Source organism: Pristis pectinata, chromosome 14, assembly GCF_009764475.1.
Source record: "Pristis pectinata isolate sPriPec2 chromosome 14, sPriPec2.1.pri, whole genome shotgun sequence".
Lineage (NCBI taxonomy): Eukaryota > Metazoa > Chordata > Chondrichthyes > Rhinopristiformes > Pristidae > Pristis > Pristis pectinata.
Window position 1 is genome coordinate 51,630,019 of NC_067418.1, and position 24,422 is coordinate 51,654,440.

Sequence of the window (24,422 nt, forward strand, 5' to 3'; positions counted from 1 at the left end):
CTCACAGGCAGGGGGCAGGGACACTGACAGGCAGGGGGCAGGGACTCTCACAGATGGGGCAGGAACATAAAGGCAGGGTGCAAGGACACACAGTGAGTTGGCAGGGGCACACGGAGGATAGGATTGCTCACGGGCAGGGGGCAGGGACACACAGGCATGGAGCAGGAACACTCACAGGCATAGGCCAGGAACACACTGGCAGGGACAGGTCACTCACAGTGAGGTGACAGGGACACACAGAGGCAGGGGGTAGAAACTCACACATGGGGCAGGAACACACAGGCAGGGTCAGTGACATTCACAAGGAGGGGCAGGGACACGCAGGGAGGGGACAAGATTGCTCACAGGCAAGGGGGAAGGGACACACACAAGAATGCAATGAGAACACTCATGGGCTTGGGACAGGAACACACAGGCAGGGGCAGGTATCTCTCAGGGAGGGGGGCAGGGGCACTCACAGGTAGGTGGCAAGAACACGCCAGGAGGGGAGAGGATTGCTCACAGGCAGGGGCAAGGACACATAGGCAGGGGCAGGTAACTCACAGGGAGGGGGCAGGAGCTCTCACAGGGAGGGGGCAGTGTCCCTCAAAGGCAGTGGGCTGGAATTCTCACTGATGGCACAGGAACACAGAGGCAGGGTGCAAGGACACCCACAGGGAGGTGGCAGGGCACACGGGGGATAGGATTGCTCACTGACAGGGGGCAGGGACACAGGCATGGAGCAGGAATACACAGGCATGGGGCAGGAACTCTCACAGGGAGGGGCAGAGACGCAAGGAGAGGACATGATTGCTCACAGGCAAGGGGAAGGGACGCATATAAGAATGGAGCAGGAACATTCACAGGTATGGGACAGGTACACAAGAGGCAGGGGCAGTGAAACTCAAAGGGAAGGGGCAAGAAATCTCACAGATGAGGCAGGAACACAGAGGCAGGGTGCAAGGACACTCACAGGGAGGGGACAGGGGCCCTCACAAGGAGTGGGCAGGGTCTCTCACAGGCAGGGGCCAGAGACATTCACAGGCAGGGGACAGGAACTCTCACAGTCCAGGCAGGAACACAGAGGCAGGGTGCAAGGACACTCACAGGATGTGGCATGGGCACACGGAGGATAGGATTGCTCACAGGCAGGGGCAGGGACACACAGGCATGGAGCAGGAACACTCACAGGCATAGGACAGGAACACACAGGCGGGGCAGGTCACTGACAGTGAGGGTGCAGGGACACTCACAGGGAGGGGCTGGAGCACACGGGATGTGGCAGGAACACTCACAGGCAGGGGAAGCACTCACACTGATTGGGCAGGATAACACAGGCAGGATCAGAGACACTCACAGGGAGGTGGCAGGGGCACACGGGGATAGGATTGCTCACAGGCAGGGGGCAGGGACACATAGGCATGGAGAAGGAATGCACAGGCAGAGGCAGGTCACTCATAATGAGGGGGAAGGGAGACTCACATGGAGGGACTGGAACACTCACAGACAGGGGGCAGGAACTAACAGATGGCGCGGGAACACAAGGGAGGGTGCAGGGGCACTTACAGGGAGGTGGCAGGGACACACTGGGAGGGGATAGGATTGCTCACAGGCAAGGGGCAGGGACACACATAGGCATGGAGCAGGAATGCTCACTGTCATGGGACAGGAACTCTCACAGACGTGGGAGGAACACACAGGCAGGGAGCAGGGACACTCAAATGGAGGGGCAGGGACACACAGGGAAGGGACAGGATTGCTTGCAGGCAAGGGGAAGGGGCACACACAGGCATGGGACAGGAACACAGGCAGGGGGCAGGAGTCCTCACAGGCAGGGGGTAGGGTCTCTCTCAGGCAGGGGGCAGGGACACTCACAGACAGGGGGCAGAGACACACGGATGGGACAGGAACATGGAAGCAGGGTGCAAGGACAGTCACAGGGAGGTGGCAGGGGCACACGGAGGATAGGAATGCTCACAGGTAGGGGGCAGGGACACACAGGAATGGAGCAGAAACACTCACAGGCATGGGACAGGAAGTCTCACAGACAGGAGGGAGGAACACACAGGCAGGGTCAGGGACACTCACAAGGAGGGGGCAGGGACATACAGGGAGGGGGCATGGGACCCTCACAGGGAGGGGGCAGGGACACTCACAGAGAGAGTGCTGGAACACTCACAGTGAATTGGCAGGAACGCTCAAGAGGCAGAGTCAGGAACATTCACAGATGGGGACAGGGACACACAGGTAGGGTGTTGGGACACTCACAGGAAGGGGGCAGTGTCTCACACAGGCAAGGGGCAGGAACTCTCACAGGGGGAGGGCAGGAGCACTCACAGGGAGAGGGCAGGAATGCTCACAGGGAGGGAGCAAGAATGCTCACAAGGAGGGAGCAAGGACACTCATAGTGACGGTCAGCAACACTCACAGACAGAGGACAGAGACACACAGGGATGGCGCAGGGACACTCACAGGCAGGGGGCAAGAACAGTCACAGCAAGCAGCAAGAACACTTGGAGCAACCAGAGATGCTGTTGATCAGAGGCAGGAGCAAAGTCGCACAGGCAGGCAGACCAGCAGAAAGACACTGGACACTCCGAGGCTTGGGCAAGGACACTCACATATCCGTCAGGTCCACATATATTACAGAGACTGGGGCACAAGTATACAGAGGGATGTGGGTGAATAAAGAAAGCGACAGACACACTGACAAGCTGGTCTACACACAGTTACAGTGGGGAATCATTGAGAGATTGGCACAGTGACAGAGAGATTGAGAAGCAGTGGCAGGAGCACACAGACAGAGGCAGGTACAGTCAGACAGAGGCTGGAATTTCCTCAGAGAGAGAGAGCCAGGTACACTCACAGACAGTGCCGAGTACACAAACAAATAACACACACACAAATGCAGACAGACACACTCAAGGACAGTGGCATGCACACTGATATCCTGAGGGAGGCAACTGAATTGACAAAGCCAGGTGCACACAAATATAAAGGCAGGTTAACTCATACACAGAGACTGATACAGAACCATACACACCAGCTGAGAGGAGAGAGAGGCCTGAACACTCAAAGTCAGGAGAAGGAGCTCACAAATAGGGTGACCGGTGCACACACTGATGGGGGAATAACACACAGACTGCATGCACACACTGAAGCATGTACAAGGTCAAAACTTGGACAGAAAAGAGAAATAGGAACGTGCACAGAAAAGAGCAGGTGTCCCCAAGTGAAGTGGCAGTTTGAGGCACCAATAGAGATTGGCACATAATCAGAAATAGTCATTTCTGCAAGAGCAAGAGAAAGAGAGAGAGAGATGCAGGAACAGACAGAGAGAGGGGGAAAGTAGTCGCCGAAACAGGAGAAGCATGTACAGGGACAGAGGATGGTACACTCACAAACCAGCAACCAGACGACATTACATACATGGGTAGACACACAGAGAGATGCAGGCAGACTCATTTTTGGGGTCATGTGCACTCAGTGTCACTGACTGTCATACTTACCGGCATGGTCAGTCAGGAAGGACGTGCAGGGACACTCACAGCAACTGCAGTGCACACAGTGTCAGAGGCAGGGGCAAATACATCTGGGCATGCACAGCAGCAAATGGAGTCAGGGACCTTCATGGATGATGCAAGAACACTCTTACAAGGAGGCAGCTCCACACACATACAGAGACTGGGATACTGACAGAGACAGTCACAGACACTCATAGAAAGAGGCAGGCACAGTAACAGCCAGAATCAGACACACTCGGTGATGGATCCAAATACAGCTGCAGTTAGACTCAGTGAAAGGTCCACTCAAGAGATGGGGCAGGTGCATGCAGACACAAAGTACTCTGACAGACAAGAGAAAGCACACTCACGGACAGAGGCAGATACACTCACACAGATTCAGCCAGGGAGGATTGCAAATACAGCCATGCACAGACATAGAGAGAGGCAGGCGCAAATAATCAGGAGGCAGCTGCACTCCGTGACAGAGGCCGCCACACTTACAGACAAGGACAGGAAGCTCAGAAACACATGCAGACACTAAACGAAAGGCAGCACAGGAACTCTATGTTGAGCCTCTGCTCATTGGTTGCCCATAGACCAACTTTGCACTGTGAAATGTAGTACAAGGTGGAGCTGGATAGGACAGGCGAAGCTGAGACACTGGAGACAAGAATAGCTCAGTTTTCACAAGCTCACCCATCCCTAAGCGACCTACAGTCAATGAAGGAATCTTTCCCTGCATCCGCGAGAGAGGGAGCTGCCGCAGACAGTCGTGAAACTCTTCGAATTAACAATGTAATTAAAGTTGTCTGCAGATGTCTCTGTGTTGCACTTGCTTACAAACGTTACTTAAAATGGTTTATTCTTCAGTTTCAGGGTGGTCTGGCTTTCTGCACACAATCTACTTTAACTGTTTTTTTCGCCTGCACGTTTTCTTTCAGTCAGTGACATGTGACACCCAGTTCCCTTTAAACATAAACATTTCCCAATCCATCACTCTTCAGACAATATGCTGCCTTCCTGTTTTCCCTGCCACCGTGGTTCCTTCACGTGTATCCGTGTTATACTCTGCCAGTCATATTTCTGTCCGCTCACTCTCATTGTCTGACTTGCGATGGAGCCTCTTTGCATCCTCCTCACAACCCACAATCCCACTCCGATTAGCGTCTTCTGCAAAAGTTGCCCCTCCGAGTGTAATCTTCCTGCACATAAATTCTGTACATGGGGTGGAGTCGGTTGCGAAGACGTTGAAGTTGAGGTTAATTGCGCGTGTTGGCGGGAAGGTGGGGACATTTGCCACACTCACACTGCGCCAACTCCTTCAACGCACGGCCCGGCTAATTTCAGTTCATCGAGTGGACGTTGACCAGGGTCAGGTGCAGCGCTGATGCCTGGGCTCCACATCTGATGGTGAAGTCACAGCGGAGTCCCTCCTTTGCCCCGCCCTACGCAGGACAGCGCGGACTCTCATCTGCGAAGCGGTTTCTCAGACGCGGTGCATCACGGGGAACAGCAGATGCCATTACAGTGTCTCATTAACTCTGACTTAACTGCACTTCTACTGCATCACTCCGCGCTTTATCGCATTACCACCCTGAAATCTTTCCCCACCGCCTTTTTCCCGTCCATTCCGATCCTCCAATACAATCCCTTTCCACGATGCTCATTCTTTCATCCTTGCCTGATCCACGACCCTTGACCTTCCCCTTCAGTGCCAACGCTGAAATACTTCCCCGCCCATGTACCTGTTAACCATGAGTGACAGTGAGAGCCCTCTCAATGAACCCTTCTACCCGGAATCCTAAACACCCGACCTTCCGTAACTCACTGGAGGGTCCCTACGATTTTCAGCTGAACCACTTGATCGCTGGTACGATTCGCCCCTTGGACTCTCACACAGCGTGAACCTTCAACCCAGAGTTCCGTCCCGTCCCGACTCCTTTATCACCCAGAACCGCTCTTCAGCACCTTGTTCCCACAACATCTCTTTCCCTTGCTCAGCCTCCGTATATTTCGTCCCTTCCTCCACAATAAACCATTTGTGGTGTACGTGTGGTTGCTGTGAGTTGTCCTGGTGAAGGATGTTTGGTTTTCACGTGTAGTTGCCGCCTCTGATATTCTAACCCCAAGCGCCTTGGCCCGCCTTAGAAAACCTTAAGAAAATCAAGACACGGAGGTGACCCTGTAGTAACTGCAGTGTGTATTATTTCTGAGGGCAGCCCATGATTTCAGCCAGCGGTGATGCAGGGATCAGGAGTAATGAGAGCTCAGCAATCGCACATAATGGCCCTGTACCAATCGCACAGCCCGTGGCCCTGTACGCAGGAAACATTTCCGGACACTTTGTGCAATTCCATGAACATATAAAGAGCTAATCGCTGCGCTGGTGATTGGGAGAGGGCAAACGGTGCCTCCTTGGTGTCCGGGGTCCGCTCCTGAATCTGTGTCAACACAGGGAGAGATCTCCAGACCAGACCAAATACTTCCTCTAACACAGAGACCCAGGGTGTTCCAGCTCTCTGTCCTGGGAACTAGGGAGTGGAAGGAAAGGAATCGGGGAGAGCGAGACAGAGCAAGAGGGAGAGTGAGAAGGAGAGACAGGGACAGAGAGGGAATAGGGAGAGGGAGAGAAAGGGGAAAGAGAGGAGATAAAAAGGAAGGAGGCGGAGAAAGAGAGAGTGGGGAACGGCGAGGGGGAAGAGGAGGAGAGAGATAGAGAGGGAGGGGACAGACAGAAAGTAGGATGGGAAGGATGGAGGAAAGAGAGGGAAGGACAGATGCCGCTGGAGGTAGAGAGAAGGACAGAGAAGGAGAGATGGATTCGTGACAGAGATCTGGACAAGAAGAGGAAAGAGAGAGTCTCACACAAAGATCAGACCGGGTAGCGAATGGAGCGAAGGAGAAGGAGCCGGAGAAAAACAGGCAGAGAGACGGGAGATTCACCTCACACAGGACGACAGCGTCTGTTCTCATACTGTGTAAACTCTCTTTGCACCCGACTCCCTGCTCCTGGTCCTGCCCCTCCCACTGCCTCCCCCTCGCTCTGAAACCTTACCGTGTCTAATTCTAGCTCTCCTGCAACCTCTGAGACAGAATACCTCTCTTTGTCCAGCCTGGACTCTTCTCTCTTAAGCGCCTCCTCACTCTCTGCACCATCTCTCTCTCTCTCTCTCTCTCTCTCTGTCTCTCTCTCTCTCTCTCTCTCTCTCTCCTAACCTCGACCTCCACCCCACTCTCCCTCTAACTCCGACTCCCGACTCTCTCTCTCTCTTTAAGATAGGGAGTGTGGCGGACCGCAATCTTCGGGTTAACCGGGGTGGTTTGTGAGTTCGAGCATGGGTGTGCGTGAGTGAGCGTCGGAGTGAGCTTCCTGTGTGCGGATGTTTTCAGGAGGTCCGGGCTTCCTTGCCAACAGGAATACCTTGGTAGCTCTGGAAAAATGGGAGTTTGCCAACATTTTCTCACATCCCTCACTACACTCTCAAGAAGGTGGGTAGTTTGCCACCATGTATTGCCCAATCCAAATCGGCTCTCGAGAATCGGCGGGCGTAACAACATTTATTGTCCATCCCTCCTGCCCGTCAGAAAATTGAGGGTGCGACAGCGTTTATTTCCCATGCCTAATTGCCCCAAAGGAAGACGGGGAGATTGCCACCATTTATCACCCATCCTTAATCGCTCCCCCGAGTAGGTGGGGGTGAGAACCACCTCGAAACACTGGCATCCCTTATGGTGACGGGGCTCCATGCAGGGTGGACGAATGAGAGGGAAAACTAGAGTGACGGCGACCGTGAGAGGAAGAGAGGAAGGGAGAGAGCGAGCGAGTGAAAGGCAGGAGGAGGGTGAGAATGGAATGAGGGAGAGTGGAGAGGAAAGAGAGGGGTTGGGGGAAAGAGGGAGTTTGGGCGGGAGGGAGAGGGGAGACAAATGGATGAAGAAGGGATGATGAACTGTGCTGGAGAAGCAGCCTTTGCTGCGTGGTAGTGCAGTCTGTGTGTGTAAGTGGATCTGTATGTGTAAGTGTGTGTGCGAGTGTGTGTGTGTGTGTGTGTGTGTGTGTGTGTGTGTGTGTGTGTGTGTGTGTGTGTGTGTGTGTGTGTGTCCCGTCTATGCTCGCCCCGCGGTACAATCGGCCGGACCAATGCGCAGCAACAAAACGTACGCGGACGTGCTGGTGAGAGCGTTTCAATCCGTCGTTTATTGAACGCGGGCCGGGGGAAAGGGAGCAGACTTCGGTCTCCCCACACACCCTCACACCTCCACCACCCGCACCCGAGAAGGCGAAGTCGCTCGGTCCCAGTGACGGGTCCGGTGCTGGGGAGGACCCAGACTCGGGCTCGCTGCCCAGCTCGGGAAGGACCTTCATAGAGAAGTCGAGAGCGATCAGCTGCTGCGTGAAGGATCCCAGCGAGATGACGTCGACGTGAGGGCTGAGGTAGAGGGGCAGGTTCTCCTGGGTGATCCCACCGCTGGCTTCGATCAGCAGCCAGGGGAACTCTTGCTTCAGGGCCCTGGCTGCTTCCTGCACTCCCTGGGGGGAGAGCGAGAGTGTCAGCACATTGCAGAGGTCTCTCCTTCCGCCCAACTTCTCCGTGCCGACCAAAGGTGCCATCCTGAGCCTGTCCCATTTGCCCGCGTTGGGCCTATGTCCCTCTGAACCTTTCCTATAGTTGTCCCAGTCCAAGTGTCTGTTAAATGAACCTGCCCCTACCACTTCCTCTGGCATCTCTTTCCACATGCCCCGCACCCTCTGAATGAAAAAAACATGATCCTTTAAATCTTTCCCCTCACACCTTAAACCTGCACCCTCCAATTTTAGACTCCGCTATCCTGGGGGGAAAAGACTGTGACCATCCAATTTATCTCTGCCCTCAGATGATTTTGTGAACCTCTGTCTGTTCTTCCCTCATCCTCCTTCGCTCCAGGGATAACAGTCCCAGCCTTTCCAATGTCTCCTTATAACTTGAACCCTACAGTCCCTGTAACATCCTGGTGAATCTTTTCTCCACCCTCTCCAGCTTAATCACATCCTTCCTGTAGCTGGAGAGGGTGCAGAAAAGATAAGCAGACGCCTTATGCAGCTGTAACGTGACGTCCCAACTCCTGTACTCAGTGCCCTGTCCCATGAAGGCCAGCGTGCTGAACGCCTTCTTCACCAGCCTGTCTGCCTGTGTCCGCTCTCCGGAAACTATGTACTTGAACCTCGAGGTCTCTCTATTCTACAGCACACCCAAGGAACCTATCTCTCAGAACAGCTCTCTCTCTCTCAATCTCTCTCCCTCACTCTCTCTCTTTCTCTTTCTCTCTTTCTCTCTCTCTCTTTCTCTTTCTCTCGCTCGCTCGCTCTTTCTTTCCATCACACGATCCGTCTCGTTCAATCTCATTCTCTCACACACACATACACACACACTCACACAGACAGACTCAGACACACACAGCCGCAGACTCACACACATTCGCACATACTTGCGCGCGCGCACACACACACACATACAGACAAACACACACACACACACACACATACACACACACACACGCACACACAAGATGACCATCACTGCCCCACGCATCCAAAATCATACTCACCAGCCCACCCGGTGCAACGACCTTGTGTCTGTGTGAGTGGGGGAAAAACACAGACCACACCATCCACACGGACAAGGAAGAAGTCCGTGGCATCTCGGAGAGGAGGAGGCAGCCGTCAGAAGCGAGGGAGCGAGAAAGATCAGCAGTGAGTGAGAGAGGGAGCGAGAGAAAGAGGGTCAGAGGGAGAGAGAGGAGAGAGGGAGACAGAGAGTCGAGCGCCGATCGCACCTACCTGGGGAGTAAATTTGTCCAGCATCACGATATCGGCTCCTGACAGAGCGGTCTGGCGTGCCTCCTCCAGCGAGCGCGACTCTACCTCGATCTTGTTATAGACACTCGCGATCATCCGGGCTTCCGGCACCGCCTGGGAACAGAGACGCAGTCAGAGGGGGAGACGGCGGTGTTACTGATATCTGGTCCCGGAAGGGCAGAGGACGGTGTGTCTGCTGTCTGGTCCTAGTTCTCTGATTAATGATCTCTCCCCTCTCCCACTGGTTATCGACGAGTTTAACTCCTGTAAACTAGTGACTACCCATCCTTGCCTCAAATATCTGGATTACGAGTTCTACAGCAACCAATCCCCTTGGTTACCAAGGTAACTACACCGTCCGATCCCTGTTACCCCAGTAAACTGTGAACATAGGCCCCTTTTTACCTGGTTAACGGTCACCTATTACCCTGGTCTGAAGAACCTTTGGAGTTTATGAAAGAGGTAGCTGAGGGGACAGATGAAGATAGGGTAGTGGGGTTTTCTATGTGGACTTCATTAAGGCTTTTGACAAGGTCCTGATTAACAGGCTGATCTGTAAGTCCGGTCGCATGCGATTCAGAGGGATCGAGCGAGGTGGGTTCAGAATTGGCTCCATGACAGGAAGCAGAGTGTGATGGTTGATGTTCAATTTTCCAACAGGAGGCATGTGACCAGTAGGGTGCCCCAGGGGTCAGTGCTGGGACCTCTGTTATTCATTATGTATGTCAATAATACGAGTATCAATGAATATGACACGATTAGTAAGTTTGCAAATGACAATAGATTCTGGGGCCTTATTGATAGTGAAGCAGGTTACAGTGAACTGCAGAGAGACCTTCATCAGCTGTGAAGATGGGCTGAGGAATGGCAAATGGTCTTCAAATCAGATAAGTGTGAGGTGATGCATTTTAGACATTCAAACCAGGGTAGCCCTTGTACAGACAATGGCAGGGCACTGACGTACGTTATGGAACAGAAGGACCCGGGAGTACAAGTGCACAGTTCACAGAAAGCGGCCGCGGAAGTGGACAGCGTGGCGAAGAAGGCGTTTGGCATGCTGGTCTTCATCAGTCAGGGCATTGAGTTTAGTCGCAGGGGCATTATGTAAGTCGTTGTTGAGGCCGCACTTTGAGTATTGTGTTCAGTTTTGGTCAGCCTCTGAGAGGGAAGACATTGTCAAGCCGGAGAGGGTGCAGAAGAGGTTTACGATTATGTGGCCTGGACTGGAGGGCCTGAGTGACAGGGAGAGGTTGGCCACGCTGGATCTTTATTCCTTGGAGCATATGAGAATGAGGGGTGATCTCAAAGTAGTATATAAAATCATGAGGAGTATGGATCAAGTGGACGGTCATAGTCTTTCTCCAGGGTTGGGGAGAGCAAAACTATGGGGCACAGATACAAGAAATTAGGGAGGCATGTAAAATAGACCTGAGAGGTAACTCCCTTACACAGAGTGTAGTGAGTACATGGAATGAGGAAGTGGTCGATGCCGGTACAAATGCAACATTTAAGAGGCATTTGGATAGGTTCATGGAGGGGAGAGGCTTGGAGGTTTATAGGCCGAACGCGGGCAACTGGGACTTGCAGGGAGAATGCTGTGGTCGGCATGGACAAGCTGGGCCGAAGGGCATGTTTCCGTGCTGTATGACTCCATGGTTAACCAGGTAATGAGTCAACCAAATTAACACTTGTCATCCCACTCCTGTGTCCGCTCTCCTGAGCAACGATCACTTTTGCTTGGTTCCACAAATTACGGGGATATACCCTGCCCCTGGCATTCAGGTTAACGGAGAGCAACACCCACGCCCTTGCATGGTTACACAGGTTACAAACCACATCCTCTGACAGGTTACCGAGGCAAAGTGTCTAGCAGCCCCTGGCTCTGGTTACCTTGCCAGCACAAGATGCTGCCTACCTTGGTAACCTAGATGATGAGTGACCTCTGCCCTCAGTTACCCAGGTAGAGAATGGCGCCACCTTGCCCAAGTATCCGGTTATTGGCCCCTTCACCCCCCTCCCTCCCCCATTGCTGCCTCGGTAACCCTGGTAATCCTGCTCAGATTACCCGAGCAATGTCCCCCTTGTATATGTTACCAGATGATGACACGTTGCCTTCCAGTTACCAGAGTAACGACACCTCCGCTCTTGGATACCAAGACAACGACAAGACATCACCCCTGGTTATCCTGGCAAACGACACTCCACGGCCTCCCAGTCACCCAAGTCCCCAGGTCCCAAGGAAAAACAGAACAACTTCCTCTCAGTTTCCCAGGCAACCACCCCCCTCGTCCCCAGTTACTGGGATACTACAATCCCCGCTGCCGGTTATTCAGGGAACCAACCGCCGAGACCTAGTTACCTGTAAAACAACAGACCGTGCTGCCGGTTATCCAGGCTAGCTCCTGTTCAGAGTTAAAGAACAGGCCTTGGCTCCCGGTTTCCGAGGGAATTACTTGCCTCTAAACCAGTTACCAGGGGAAATAACAACGCCTGCCTCCAGGTTTCGGAGGCAACGACCCACATAGTCCCGAGTTAAGAGGGAAGCATCACCCAGCTCTGGTTACCCAAGCAACCGCCCAGCCACATTCCAGTTACGGACGAAACGATCCCACACGACCCCGGTTACCCAGGCAACCAACTACCTCGTCCACAGTTACAGGGCAAACAACTCCCCCCTCCCAGTCACTCAGGTAAACTGCCTGTCCAGACCCAATTATCAGGGAAAGAACACCCACTGCCTCTCCGTTACACAGACAGTCAATCAATTCATCCTCAGTTAAGAGGAAAATAACACCCTCTGCCTCCCGGTTATCCAGGCAACCACCCGCCTCGACCTCAGTAACCATGGTAACAATAGACCACGCCTGCAGTTACCCAGGAAACCAACAACTTAGTCCCCATTTACCAGAGCAACAACAATACCCTGACTCCGGTTACAAGGGCAACCAGCCACCTTCTTCTGAGCAACAAGGGAAGAAGCAATCTGCCTCACGGTTACCAAGGCAGCAACCGGCCAAGACCCCAGTGACCAGGGCAACAGCCCCTCCTGCCTCCCGGTTCGCCGGGCAACTACCCGGCTGGTGCCTCAGTTACCAAGGAATCAAGATGTCATGTTCCAAATTACCCAGCCAACCAACCTCCTTGCCTACAGTTACCAAGGAAACAATACCCCCTGTTCCTGGATAACCAGGCAACCACACACCTCATCCGGAATAAACAGGGAAACCTCAGACCCACCTTGCAGTTTTCGAGGTAAACAACCACGCAATCCCCAGTTAGCAGGGAAACAGCAGCATTCCGAAACCGTTTACTCCAAAACCAACGACCTAGATTCCAGCTACAAAGCCAATAACACCTCGAGCACCGCTTACCTTAGCGATATCGCCGACCACCACCAGGTGATTGTCCTTGAGCATGAGCAGGTCGCCGAGGCCGTATCCATAGGTCTCCCCCCACCCCGCCCACCGCCATGGCGTGCTTCTCCACCAGCCGGAAGCCAGGGGTGGTCTTGCGGGTGCCCGCCAGCCGCCCGCTCCAGCCCAGGGAGCGGGCCAGCTCTTGGGCGGAACGGCAGGACGTGGCCACCCCGCTAGCCCGTGCCAGAACGTTGAGGGCGGCCCTTTAGGCCAGCAGCAGGGCCCGGGCAGGTCCCCAGACACGGGCCACTGTGCAGACGGGCTCCAGGTCCTCCCCGTCCCGCCTCAGCCAACGGGCCCGGCAGCCGGCCTCCCGGAAGACCGCCTGGGCGAAAGGGGAGCCGGCTAGAACCCCGGCAGACTTGTGGAGGAGGGTGGCCCCTACCGGGCGCTCACCCACCACAGCCCCCGCCCAAACCAGCTGCGGCGAGTCCTCCAACAGCCACTGGCGCGCCAGACGGCCTAGTGAAGAGGGTGGCAGGAGGTGGGAGGGGTCCGGGATGGGCTCCATGGTCCGTGGTCTCTGTAGGGTGGAGGAAATAGGCTTAGAGGGGATATGTCAGCGAGGAGGATCGGGGTGTGTTTCCTGGGTTTCGGGGGACTGAGCGTTAGAGGGGCAGGGAGGGTTAGAGCGGGTGGGTGTTAGTGATGGGGATGGTTAGAGGGCCTGTGTGGGTTACCGAGTGTGTCTCCGAGGTACGGGGAGTGGAGAGATGGCGGGTGGGCTGGAGGTGGTGTTAGTTTGTGAGGGGTCCAGAGTGTGTCTTCTGGTTACAGGGGGTAGCGAGAGGTTTAGAGGGGGGAGGTGTTAGTGAGGGGGTCTTCGGTGTGTCTCCTGGTTACAGGGAAGAAGACAGGTTAACGGGTGTGGTAGTGAGAGGTTACCGGGTGTGTCTCCTGGGTCGCGGAGAGAGAGAGGGAAGTTCATTGGGGGTGGAATTAGTGTGTGTGTCCCGTGTGTTTAATGGATACAGGGGAGAGATAGGGGGTTGGAGGGGTAGTGGTGAGGTTGGTACCGGTTATATCTCCTGGGTCAGAGGGTGGAGAGGGGGTGAGGTTAGATGGGGTGGAAGTTAGTGTGTGGTTCTGTGGGGTCCTGGGCACAGGGATTAACGGGTGGTTCAGAGGGGGTGGGAGTTCGTGAGGGGATTTCTGGCGTATCTCCTGGGTACAGGGGAGGGAATGTTAGATTGGGTGGTAGTGAAGTGGGGGTTCCGTGCATGTCTCCTAAGTATGAGGGAGCCGGAGGGTGAGAGGTGGTGGAAGGAGCTGAGCGTGCCCCCGGTGTTTCTCCTGTGTACAGAGTAAGTGGGAGAGGGAGGGTAAGAATGTGTGGGAGTTAGTGAGGGTGTCCCGGGTGTTTTTCCTGCATACGACGTGGGAGAAGGAGTTCAATGTGTTGGCGTTTGTGAGGGTGTTCCAATGGTGTCTCTCGGGTACAGCGGAGAGAGGAAGTGTAAGAGAGAGTGAGATTTGCTCAGGGGATCCCGCGTGTTTCTTCTCTTTCTCATTCTCCCCTCTCTCTGTCCACTTTCTCCCCTCTCTATCCCATAGTCGCTCTCTATTTTCTTCCTTTCTTCCCCAGTTTCTCCTCTCCCTCAATCTCTTCCTCCCTCTCTCCTCCTTCTGTCTCCCTCCTCTCTCTAACTCTGTGAATCTCGTTCTCCCTTTCTCCCTCTCCCTCTCTCTCATTTACTCTCTCGCCCATTCTCTCTCTCCCCTTCTCTATCTTTCCGCTTGGAACTCCCAACCCCACTCCCTGCCTGCCCTTGTTGCCAGGACTAAGGGTTGGAACTCTCGGTGTCGCTGGTTCAGTGGGAAGGTCAGGGCTGGTTGGGGATCTCTCTCGCTCTGTCGACACTGCTTCAGGAGAGGACACTGGACACTCAGGACTCACCCGTCCCTCTGCCTATCACCAGGTAAATGTTTATCTGTGGTGCAGAGTGGTGCAACACCTCACAAACAGAGATAGAAAGGGGGGAGTTGGGTTGATAGAGAGAGAGGCGAGAGAGAATGTATCGCCATGAGGGCGGAGAGAGAGAATCGGGGTATAAGAAAAGTCGGGGTTAGAGAGGATGTCACAGGAGCGGAGTTGACGACATAACGATGCTCTTTGTTCATCTTGAAATATCAGTCCAGTTTTTTTTTCTTTTTAAGATTTTTAGTTTGTTTCGATTTATTACATTTTATTTTTGATTTGGGAGTTATTTTTATACAACAAATCTTTTTCTTTCTCTTTTTGATTTTTTTTGTATTGTATTAGCTTACTAAGAGACTGGGGTCTGGAATATATTTTTATTCTTTATGATTATATATGTGATGATTGTCCTCCTGATCTCTGTATTACGTGGATAATCACCGATCTTATATGTATTAATCTGTATTAATTTGAAAATTAATAAAAACAATGAAAAAGAAAGACAGGATGTCAGGCTCTGAGAGAGTGGGGCGAAAAGTGGTGGTTAGAGAGGGAGAGATGCTATCAGGATTTGCGAAAGAGAAAGAGTCGGGGTTTTTGGGAGAGAGAGTCGGGGTTCGAGAGAGGGAATCTGGGTTCAAAAGTGGCAGCAAGATTCAGGGTTGAAGAGGAGGGAGGGAGAAAGCCGGGGATAAAGAGAGGGAGTGAAGAGAAAGATGATTGGGAGAGAGGTGGGAGAGGAGACAGGAGCCGCGACAGTGGAGGAATACATAGGGAGGCTGAGTGGGAGACGGGTCATTCAACTCACATTGGACGACAGCGTCTGGACTCAGACTGTGGAAAACCTCTTTACACTGGACAAACTGCTCACCGGATTTTCTCTCTCTCTCTCTCTCTCTCTCTCTCTCTCTCTCTCTCTCTCTCTCTCTCTCTCTCTCTCTCTCTCTCTCTCTCTCTCTCTCTCTCTCTCTCTCTCTCTCTCTCTCTCTCTCTCTCTCTCTCTCTCTCTGTATACCGGACTCTCTCTCTCTAACCCAGAATCAATTGTTCGTTCTCACCCCGATTCAATCTCTCTCGCTAACCATGACTCTCTCTAACCCCGACTGTCTCCCTCGATCTCTGTTTGTGAAGTGCTGCACCATTCTGTACCACAGATAAACAATGCTCTGCTGATAGCGAGAGGGCACATGGTGTCTCCCTGATGTCCCGACTCCGCTCCTGAGGCAGTATCGACCGAGAGAGCGATCCCCAACATTGCACAGACAATCCCCTCACGCAGAGAGTTCCAAACCTCTACCATGGTAATGTAGGGAGGGAGAGAGCGATTAGGGAGAGAGAGTAATGGAAGGAGTGGACAGAAAGAGGGAGAGAGAGAAGGAGACGGGGAGAAAGAGGGAGAGAGAGACGGAGTTAGAGAGTGAGAGAGAGTTGGGCTTAGATATGGAGAGAGGGCCTTGGTTAGTGGGAAGGGGAGCAGGTGAGGGAGACAGGGTTAGGGAGAAAGACAGGGTTCGAGCGACAAAGAGAGAAGAAGGTATTAGAAATTGACGGGAGAGAGGGAGAGTTAGAGGGAAAGAGTGAGCGGGGGAGAGAGAAAAGGAGGAAAAGGAGAAAGAGAGGTGGAGGGAGGGGAGGGAATGATGGGAAGAGAGAGGGAGGAGGCGGAGAGAGAGAACAGGACAAGCGAGGAGGGAGACAGTTGGCGTGGGGGAGACGGGAGACAGACCGGACGACAACGTCTGGAATCAAGACTGTGGAAAACCTCTTTACGAACTGAACCCCTGATCCCGGTTTTGACCACCCCCCGCCACTGCCTCCTCCCCCTCGCTCTGAACGTTGACCGTGTCCTCGAATCACTGCTCCCCCGCGCCGTCTCACCTAGAATATCTCTCTGTCCCAGTCAGACTGTCCCTCTCTATCCAACGCAGACGCTTTCCCTAAACCACCCCCCCCCCTCCGAACCCGGCCCCCGCTCGTTATTTCTATTTGTGAAGTTTTGCACCGTTCTGTCGCACAAACAATGCCCTGGTGATAGGGAGAGGGCAAAGTGTGTCTGTTTGGTGTCCAGGCTCCGCTCTGTGGCAGTGTCGACAGATAGAGCGATCTTCAGCACAGCCCAGACCTTCCACCTCACACATAGACACCGGTAGTTCCAACTGTCTGTTCTGGGAACCAGGCCGGAGAAGAGTGGGAATGGGGGTGACTGAGGGGTGGAGGAGACTGAAAGTGAGATAGAGAGGGTGGTGCAAAGAGGGGTAAGCGAGAGTTCGAGAGAACGAGAGACAGAGAGAAGGAGAGAGGAAAACGGAGAGAGGAGAGAGAGGGAGTGTGCTGGGTTATAGATAGGTAGAGAGAGAGAGGGATAGAGAGAGAGAGACGGGATGGGACAGATAAATATTCTGGGTTCTAGGTTACGGGAGAGCAGGGATTTCAGGGGACGGTCAGGTTCCAGAGTGAGGGGGAAGAGGCAGTGGGAGGGTTACGACCGGGAGCATGGAGTCAGGTGTAAAGAGTTTCCACAGTATAACCCCGACACTCTCTCTCTCTCTCTCTCTCTCTCTCTCTCTCTCTCTCTGTCTATCCCCTACTTTGTCTTTTCGAATCCTGACTCTTTCTCACACTCTATCCTCCACGGTCTCTATATATGCAACCTTGACTCCCGCTCTCTCTCTCTAGCCACGGAACCCTCTCTCTCGAGCCCCGTCTCTATGTCTGTCTGTCTGTCTGTCTGTCTGTCTGTCTCTCTCTCTCTCTCTCGCTCTCTCTCACTAAGATCTCTCCATCTTTTCGACGCTTTTTCTAACGTGTTTATAGGGTGCATTCTCTCTCACCCTCAAAAACCGAATCTCTCTCTCTCCCTCTAAACCCAAATCTCTCCATGCCTTTAATCCCGACTCTCTCTCTCTCCAAACCTCTCCTCTCTCTGTCTCTAACCCTGACCCCGACTCCTTCTCACAATCTCTGTTTGTGAGATATTGCGCCACTCTGTCCCACAGACAAACACTGAGCTGGTGATAGGGAGAGGTCAAACGTGTGTCTCCTTGTTTCCAGGATTCCGTTATGAGTCTGTGTCCACCGAGAGAGAGATCCCCAGACAAGCCCAGACCTTCCCAATCACATAGAGGCTCCGGGACTTCCAACTCTTTGACCTAGTAAGCAAGGAGTGGACAGAGAGAACGGAGTGACAAGGGTGGGGTGGGGGAGTGGTGGGAGCGAAATAGAGAGAGGGGAGTGCAGAGAAGCTGTGTGGGAGAGGGAGTTTGGAGGGAGTTCTGGAAAGAGACGGGTAGAGAAAGGAGGAGAGTGTGAGGAACGACAGGGAGAAGGGGAGAAATGTAGAGAAGAGGTTGGGAGAAATAGGAGAGAAAATGAGGGAGATAGGGAGGGAATGGGGAGATATCGACAGGAGAGATGAGTGGGAGAGATAGAGAGAGCGTGAAAATGGATGGAGGGAGAGAATGATAGAAATGGGTAAGAGAGAGATAAAGAGAGAGAGTGAACGAAAGAGGTGATCGGGAGAGGGGCAGTGTGAAAGATAGAGAGAGAGAGATAGAGGGAGAGATGGATGATGACAGAGAGCTGGAGAAGGAGAAAATCGAGGAAAGAGTCACACACACAGAGGTCGGGGATGGAGACGCGGATGGAGAGGGGCAGGGAGGGAGAGCCAGAGACAGACAGGGAGAGAGACTGGAGACTCAGCTCACTCCGGACAACAGCGTCTGTTCTCAGACTGTGGAAACTCTCTTTCCAGCTGACTCCGTGCGCCCGGTCCTGGCCCTCGCACTGCCTCCTCACCGTCGCTCTGATACCTGATCGTGTCGCCTAATCCTAGCTCTCCTGCATCCTATAACCTGGAATACATGTCTCCGTCCAATACTAACTCCCCCTCTCTCTCTGACACCGTCTCTCTATTTCTCTCTCTCTCCGACTCTCGCTCTCTCTCTCACTAATCTCGTCTCTATCTCACTCATTCCTCTTTCTTACTGTAATACCTCCCTCTCTCTAACCCCGTTTCTCTTTCTCTGTCCAGGTCTCTCTCTCTAACCCCGAATTAGACGGTCCCTCTCCAATCCCGCCTCCCTCTCTCTAACGCCAACTCTCTCTTTCTGTAACCCCGTCTCTCCCTCCCTTATCCCAACTCTATACTAACCCTGAGTCACTCTCTCTGTAACCCAGACGCTCTGTAACTCCGACTATATCTCTCCCTCTCTCTGAATAACGTCTCTCTCTATCTATCCCGACTCACTCTGTCTCTTACCCCGACTCTCACTGTCTTTGTCTCTGCCTCTGTTGGCCTCTCTCTCTCTCTCTATCTCTCTATCTCTATCTCCATCTCTATCTGTTTCTCTCACTAGCTCCAACTCTCTCCCTCTTAAACCCCGACAATTATTTTATCTAATCCTGACTCCATCTCTCTGTCTGTTTGTGAAGTATTGCACCACTCTGTCCCACAGTTACACACTGCAAAGGGTGACTATTGAATGTCCCGGGTCCGCAACTGAGGTCGTGTCAATGGAGAGTGAGAGACCCAGCACAGCGCGGATCTTCCCCTCACATAGAGACCACGTGATTTCCAGCGCTCTGTCCTGGAAATCGGTGGGGGTGCGGAGAGTGGTGGAAGGAGAGGAGTTGGCATACTGGGAGAGGGAGAGAGTAGAGAGGGGAAAAGAGGGAGAGAGGGAGACAGGGAGAAAGTCGGGGTTAGAGAAGGGCGAGTCGGAGATGATAGATAGCTAGATAGATAGATAGATAGATAGATAGATAGATAGATAGATAGATAGATAGATAGATAGATAGATAGATAGATAGATAGATAGATAGATAGATAGATAGATAGATAGATAGATAGATAGATAGATAGATAGATAGATAGATAGATAGATAGATAGATAGATAGATAGATAGATAGATAGATAGATAGATAGATAGATAGAGAGAGAGAGAGAGAGAGAGAGAGAGACGGTCGGGAACAAGAGAGAGAGAAGAGGGGTTAGAGGAGAATGTTGGGGTACAGACAGAGTCGTGTTTTGCGAGAGAAAGAGAGTCGGAGTGAGAGAGAGTGAGTGGAAATCTGGGTTAGTGGGAGTGAGTCAGTGTGTGAGAGTTCGAGAGAATCGCTATGTCCTCAAGAGAGAGAGAGCCGGGATTAGCGAGGCAGTCAGCGTTAGAGACAGAGACAGACAGAGAGAGAGAGAGAGAGGGAGAGAGAGAGAGAGAGAGAGAGAGAGAGAGAGAGAGAGAGAAAGAGAGAGAGAGAGATAGAGGTTAGAGCAACGGAGTGTCGGGATTGGACAGAGGTCGGGGAGAGGGAGAGAGATAGAAGGATAGATATGGCTGGGGCAGAGATAGAGTAAAATGGGGAAGTGGAATCGGACACAGAGAGAGGAAGGGCAGAGAAAGATGGAGAGAGTAGAAGAGGAGTGAGAGATAGAAAGAAGGGAGGAGAGGCACCAAGAGAGGGCAGAGAGGGAAGCGCTATGGGGGGAGATGGCAGACTCACACCGGAAGACATGGTCTGGACACAGAGTAAAACTACGGGAACGTTCAGGGAGCAAAAGGAAATTAACAGAGAACGGCCATTCTGTGCCACGTGTCTGATCCGTCCTTCAACAAGAACATGGCGGACATTTCGCCTCAACACCATTTACCCGCCCACCAGTTGACTCCTCAAATATCGGGTATTCTGTGAACGTCAGGTATAAGCACTGCCGCTGATTGAGAGGGACAGGGTTCGACAGAGAGTTGGTTAAAGAGAGGCTTTGAGGGAAAACAGCAGTGAGTTACAAGGTGAGAGAAACGAACACTGAGCAGCGGACAGGGATTCAAGATGTGAAAGAGTTCGTCAGAGACAGGGCGAACGAACCGCAGTTACAGCCACAGAATGAAGGAGATATTTGGGTGAAATGCGAGTCGGAACGAAATCGTCAGGCCACATCCTTGTGACAACCCTTCTGGGACTGTGAGCGTAATCAACTGTTTTCAAGCTTCAATAATGGTGTTGATGTTTGCAGCAAGGATATTGAGCAGCTGATGTAAAGCTTCATGGAAACGACCGGAATCATCAATCTTCTCACAGCCCGAGGCCAAAGCTGGAATATTATTTATGCGCAAGATAGAAGTGGCGGGAATTCAGCGTGTGAAGCGGACCCGACACCCGCTACACAGCAGAAACCGCGTCAAGGGTCAATGGAACACGCCAACTACGTCCTTACTCCCCTCTCCACTGACAGGGGGCTTCTGCCTGTCTATGAAAGACAACGTCTGCTGCCCAAGCGGTAAACACTGGCTGATCATCCAGCCGTCTTTCAGCAGGGAAATGCACACAGTGATGTGTAAATAAAGTAGGGCTATACAAAGATCCCGGTCTCCCTGGGTCCCACCTGTACCTTGACTCTCCACACCTCTCGGTTGGTCCAACAGTGTCTCCGACATCACTGCCCACAGATCACCTTGTCGACTGTCTCCTACATTCTCCTCACTTCTCTTCATTCCGGCCACGACGTCAGTGGAAGGACTCATCAAGAACAAATGAAGATGGAATTGCAGACCACGTAATTCCCAATGGGTGTAGGAACGGCCGGAGCACAAGGAGCGTTTTACTCTTCAAAGTTACGCCTGCATGAAAGCATAGAAGGAGTCAGAGAGTGAGCGGAGAAAAGAAAGTTGTGCTGTAGAGGTCGCCATGAAGCCATTGCATCAGGGAACAGCAGCATCTCCGGAGAGACCCTTCATCTGATAGTGTCGTTAAAAGCAAGTAAGACAAGCGAAGGACATAGAACACGCGAAAACTGATTGGCTCGAACTTCCCATCAGGAGTGGACCGGTTCCTGATACAGGTTCCAAACCCCAATGTGAACAGCTTCAGATCAGGTGCGTACACCGGGAACAATGTGGGCGGCAGAGGGAAAGCAAAGGGGGCTCCTATGTTCAGGATAATGTAGGATACTGTAATGTCTAATGATGCGTGCAATCAACAGGCGGGCAGGAGATGAGGGACTGCTCTGGGTTATGAAAGGAACAACAGCTGCATTCTCTTGAATAAACGTCCGGTTGCATCCATTACCCGTTAATTGATTTCAACAAAAGGTTTTCAGAATGTTTCTGCCTGGTTTCGAACCAAGGACCTTTCGCCTGTTAGGCGAACGTGATAACCACTACACTACAGAAACGCTTCTCGTTGCTTCGCATGGCCCGCAACAGCAGACCCGAACAGCCCAACGTTCAACCCACTCTGTTAGGTGGCTGATCGGTTCTGGCGCACGAGACTGACGTCTGAAATATCGAAAAGAAAATGGCTCCCGGTATGAATAAAAAATTGAACCCACTGAAGGACAGTTCCGCTGCCGCAACATTTATGGTCATCCCGTCGCAATTGAAAGTGCCTCCGGATGAATCAAGGCCAGGGGTTTGAACTGCACCATACATTTCACAGTCCGTGTGCGGTCTCGAGAGCTCCTTTCTGTGTGAGAGACGGAGTTTTAAATCTGAAAGGCAAAGAAGAAACAGCAAGGCAGATAAATTAACAATAACGGCGTCTACTTCGGAGAGTGAGAGAAAGAAACGGAGAGGGAGACAGACCGACGAGGAGCAGAATGGTGAGAAGGAGACGTGGCCAGAGATTCAGACACAGCGAGAAAGCGATGGAGGTGATTGTGTTTCATTTCAGATTCTCGGTACTAAACTCGTCCTGTCCTTCATCTGGCCGCCGGTGGGCACAGAAGATTGATCGGGTGTCTGCAAACTGCAAGATCATTCCATGATTTGTCAAGAACAGTAATTGTCACGGTGAATGAGAAAGGACAAAAAGCGCACTCTCCTGAAATGACTGGAGCAGGAAACAAGATAATGTTCCTTCCCAGGGTCGAACTGGGACCCTTAGCGTGTGAGCAGAACGCGACAACCGCAACACTACTGGAACTGATGAATAGAGGAGCACCAGTTAACGGGAAACAGAGAAACCAACAGGACGTTGACCAGGAAATGACAGGATGTAAATGAAGGAAATCGGTCGGTTGGACGAGGAAGCAGACTCTGGGGCAAGGTGTCAACAAGCTTCCATGGGTTTCAGGCAGTAAATTTCTGGCGAACTTATTCACTGCCACACCAGCGAATCCAGCCTGGTGCTGACGGTGCCATGAAGGAGAGGATCAGTGCAGCGCAGTGTATTCTTAGTGCGAAATGGGAAACATCTTAAACACAGGAGGCCGGCGGCTGAAGTTCTGGAAGCCGGGCCCGGATAATGTAAACAGCCGCCACCCTGTAAACCAGAGCCCTGAGTATCAGTGTAAATAAAGCACTGAGCGGGTGGAGCGGAGGCAAGGGAGCGTTGATTTATATTCCTCTCAAACAATCTAACTAAGACAAAAAATGAGACAAGCTGTCAGGAGCCAGTGTGTCCGCCGTATGGGGTTGACCTGGGTCAATGAAGGTAAAGCGGATCCGTGGCACGGCTCAGGCAGGGATGGGCAGCGCTCCGCCGGCAGCGGCTGCGTGTCAGAGGGGGGATCCTGCGAAATTATCGATGTTCTCTGGTTGGAGCATCTCTCCTACTTCGACGGATCATCGACATTTCTTCCATAACATAAAGACTTGCGTTAGACCTCGTGGCGCAACGGTAGCGTGTCTGACTCCAGATCAGAATGCTGCGTGTTCGAATCACGTCGGAGTCACAAACGCAGTCGTTCTGTCACAACAGTGTCTGCGGCGAGTTCGCTCAGTGATTTTTTCCTTAATTCAGAGTACGTTTTCCTTCAGTGGACACGCCTTCAGCGGACAACTGGCAGATGCTCAGGAATTTCTCATCTTTGGCCAAGTTCAGCAATGAAATGTTGATGCTTTGCGTATGTGGGGGCAAAATATCTTCTTATTGAAAACGCTGCGGTTGCTGTAAATCTGAAATCACAAACAAAAAATACTGGGAACACTCAGCAGGTCAGGCAGCGTCGGTGTAAGGAAGGAGCTCAAGTTCTACATTCACTCCACCTTTACAATACTGCTTATCTCCCTTTCGAAAGCCTATGAATGCCGCCGCCTGGCCCGCTGAACATTGGTAACATTTTCAATGTGCACATTTTCACCAGGTTAAGTGTTTACAGATCGAAATGGAGCAAACATTCGGCAAAGGATATGGTTCTCGGGAAATGGAAAGGTCCCAGTGAGTGAATGAAAGGCACATTTCTCAACTGGGCAAATAGAGGCAAAACACGAAGGTCTGTGCAGCATTTTTCTTTGGTGTTTTCAGTAGGTTTGGTGGGAGATGTTGGGCAGGGAGCATGTCCTCGTCCAGCAGGTCCGGGCTTCGTTCGGAAGCAAACAGGTCAGATTCACTTCAAGACACTGAGCGTCCGTCACCGTGGATGGAGAGAGGATGGGAAGTTGATGCCGGTAGTTGTAGGGAATCGTCAGGAGGCGGCGGTATCGCAGATAGTTTCCTCCTCTCTGTCCCACAGACGGGACACCGTCGACCTGGGATTTCTCATCCAAAATTTGTGATGTCTTATTGAAGAAATTGTTTCAAGGTAAGTATTCAACGTAGATTTAATTTAAACTTTCTGAAATATCTCTCATATACGAATCTTGAGCCGCTTGTACGGAAGTGTGTTATTGATAAAAAAATATCTTCATTTCTTCAAATATTCGACCTAAGGATTATACACATATTTCATTCTATATTGAAATGAGCAATTTTAATCTATGTCACCATTTTCATTGGCGCAATCTAGAAGCAGTGTCGGAGGGTCTGTGCTGAGGCAGCGCTCACAGTCAGA

The 24,422-nt window shown here is 52.3% G+C and overlaps 2 non-coding genes and 1 pseudogene across 2 annotated transcripts; 1 reads left to right on the forward strand and 2 right to left on the reverse strand.

Annotated features, from left to right (window-relative positions):
- Window positions 1-4,560: 4,560 nt before the first annotated feature.
- On the reverse strand, window positions 4,561-13,248 carry LOC127577627 (nicotinate-nucleotide pyrophosphorylase [carboxylating]-like; annotated as a pseudogene).
- An 8,503-nt stretch (window positions 13,249-21,751) lies between these two features.
- Window positions 21,752-21,824, reverse strand: trnav-aac (transfer RNA valine (anticodon AAC)). Its single transcript has one exon. It is a non-coding gene; the product is annotated as a tRNA-Val (tRNA).
- A 1,428-nt stretch (window positions 21,825-23,252) lies between these two features.
- trnaw-cca (transfer RNA tryptophan (anticodon CCA)) lies at window positions 23,253-23,324 on the forward strand. The gene has a single exon. It is a non-coding gene; the product is annotated as a tRNA-Trp (tRNA).
- The last annotated feature ends 1,098 nt before the right edge of the window (window positions 23,325-24,422 follow it).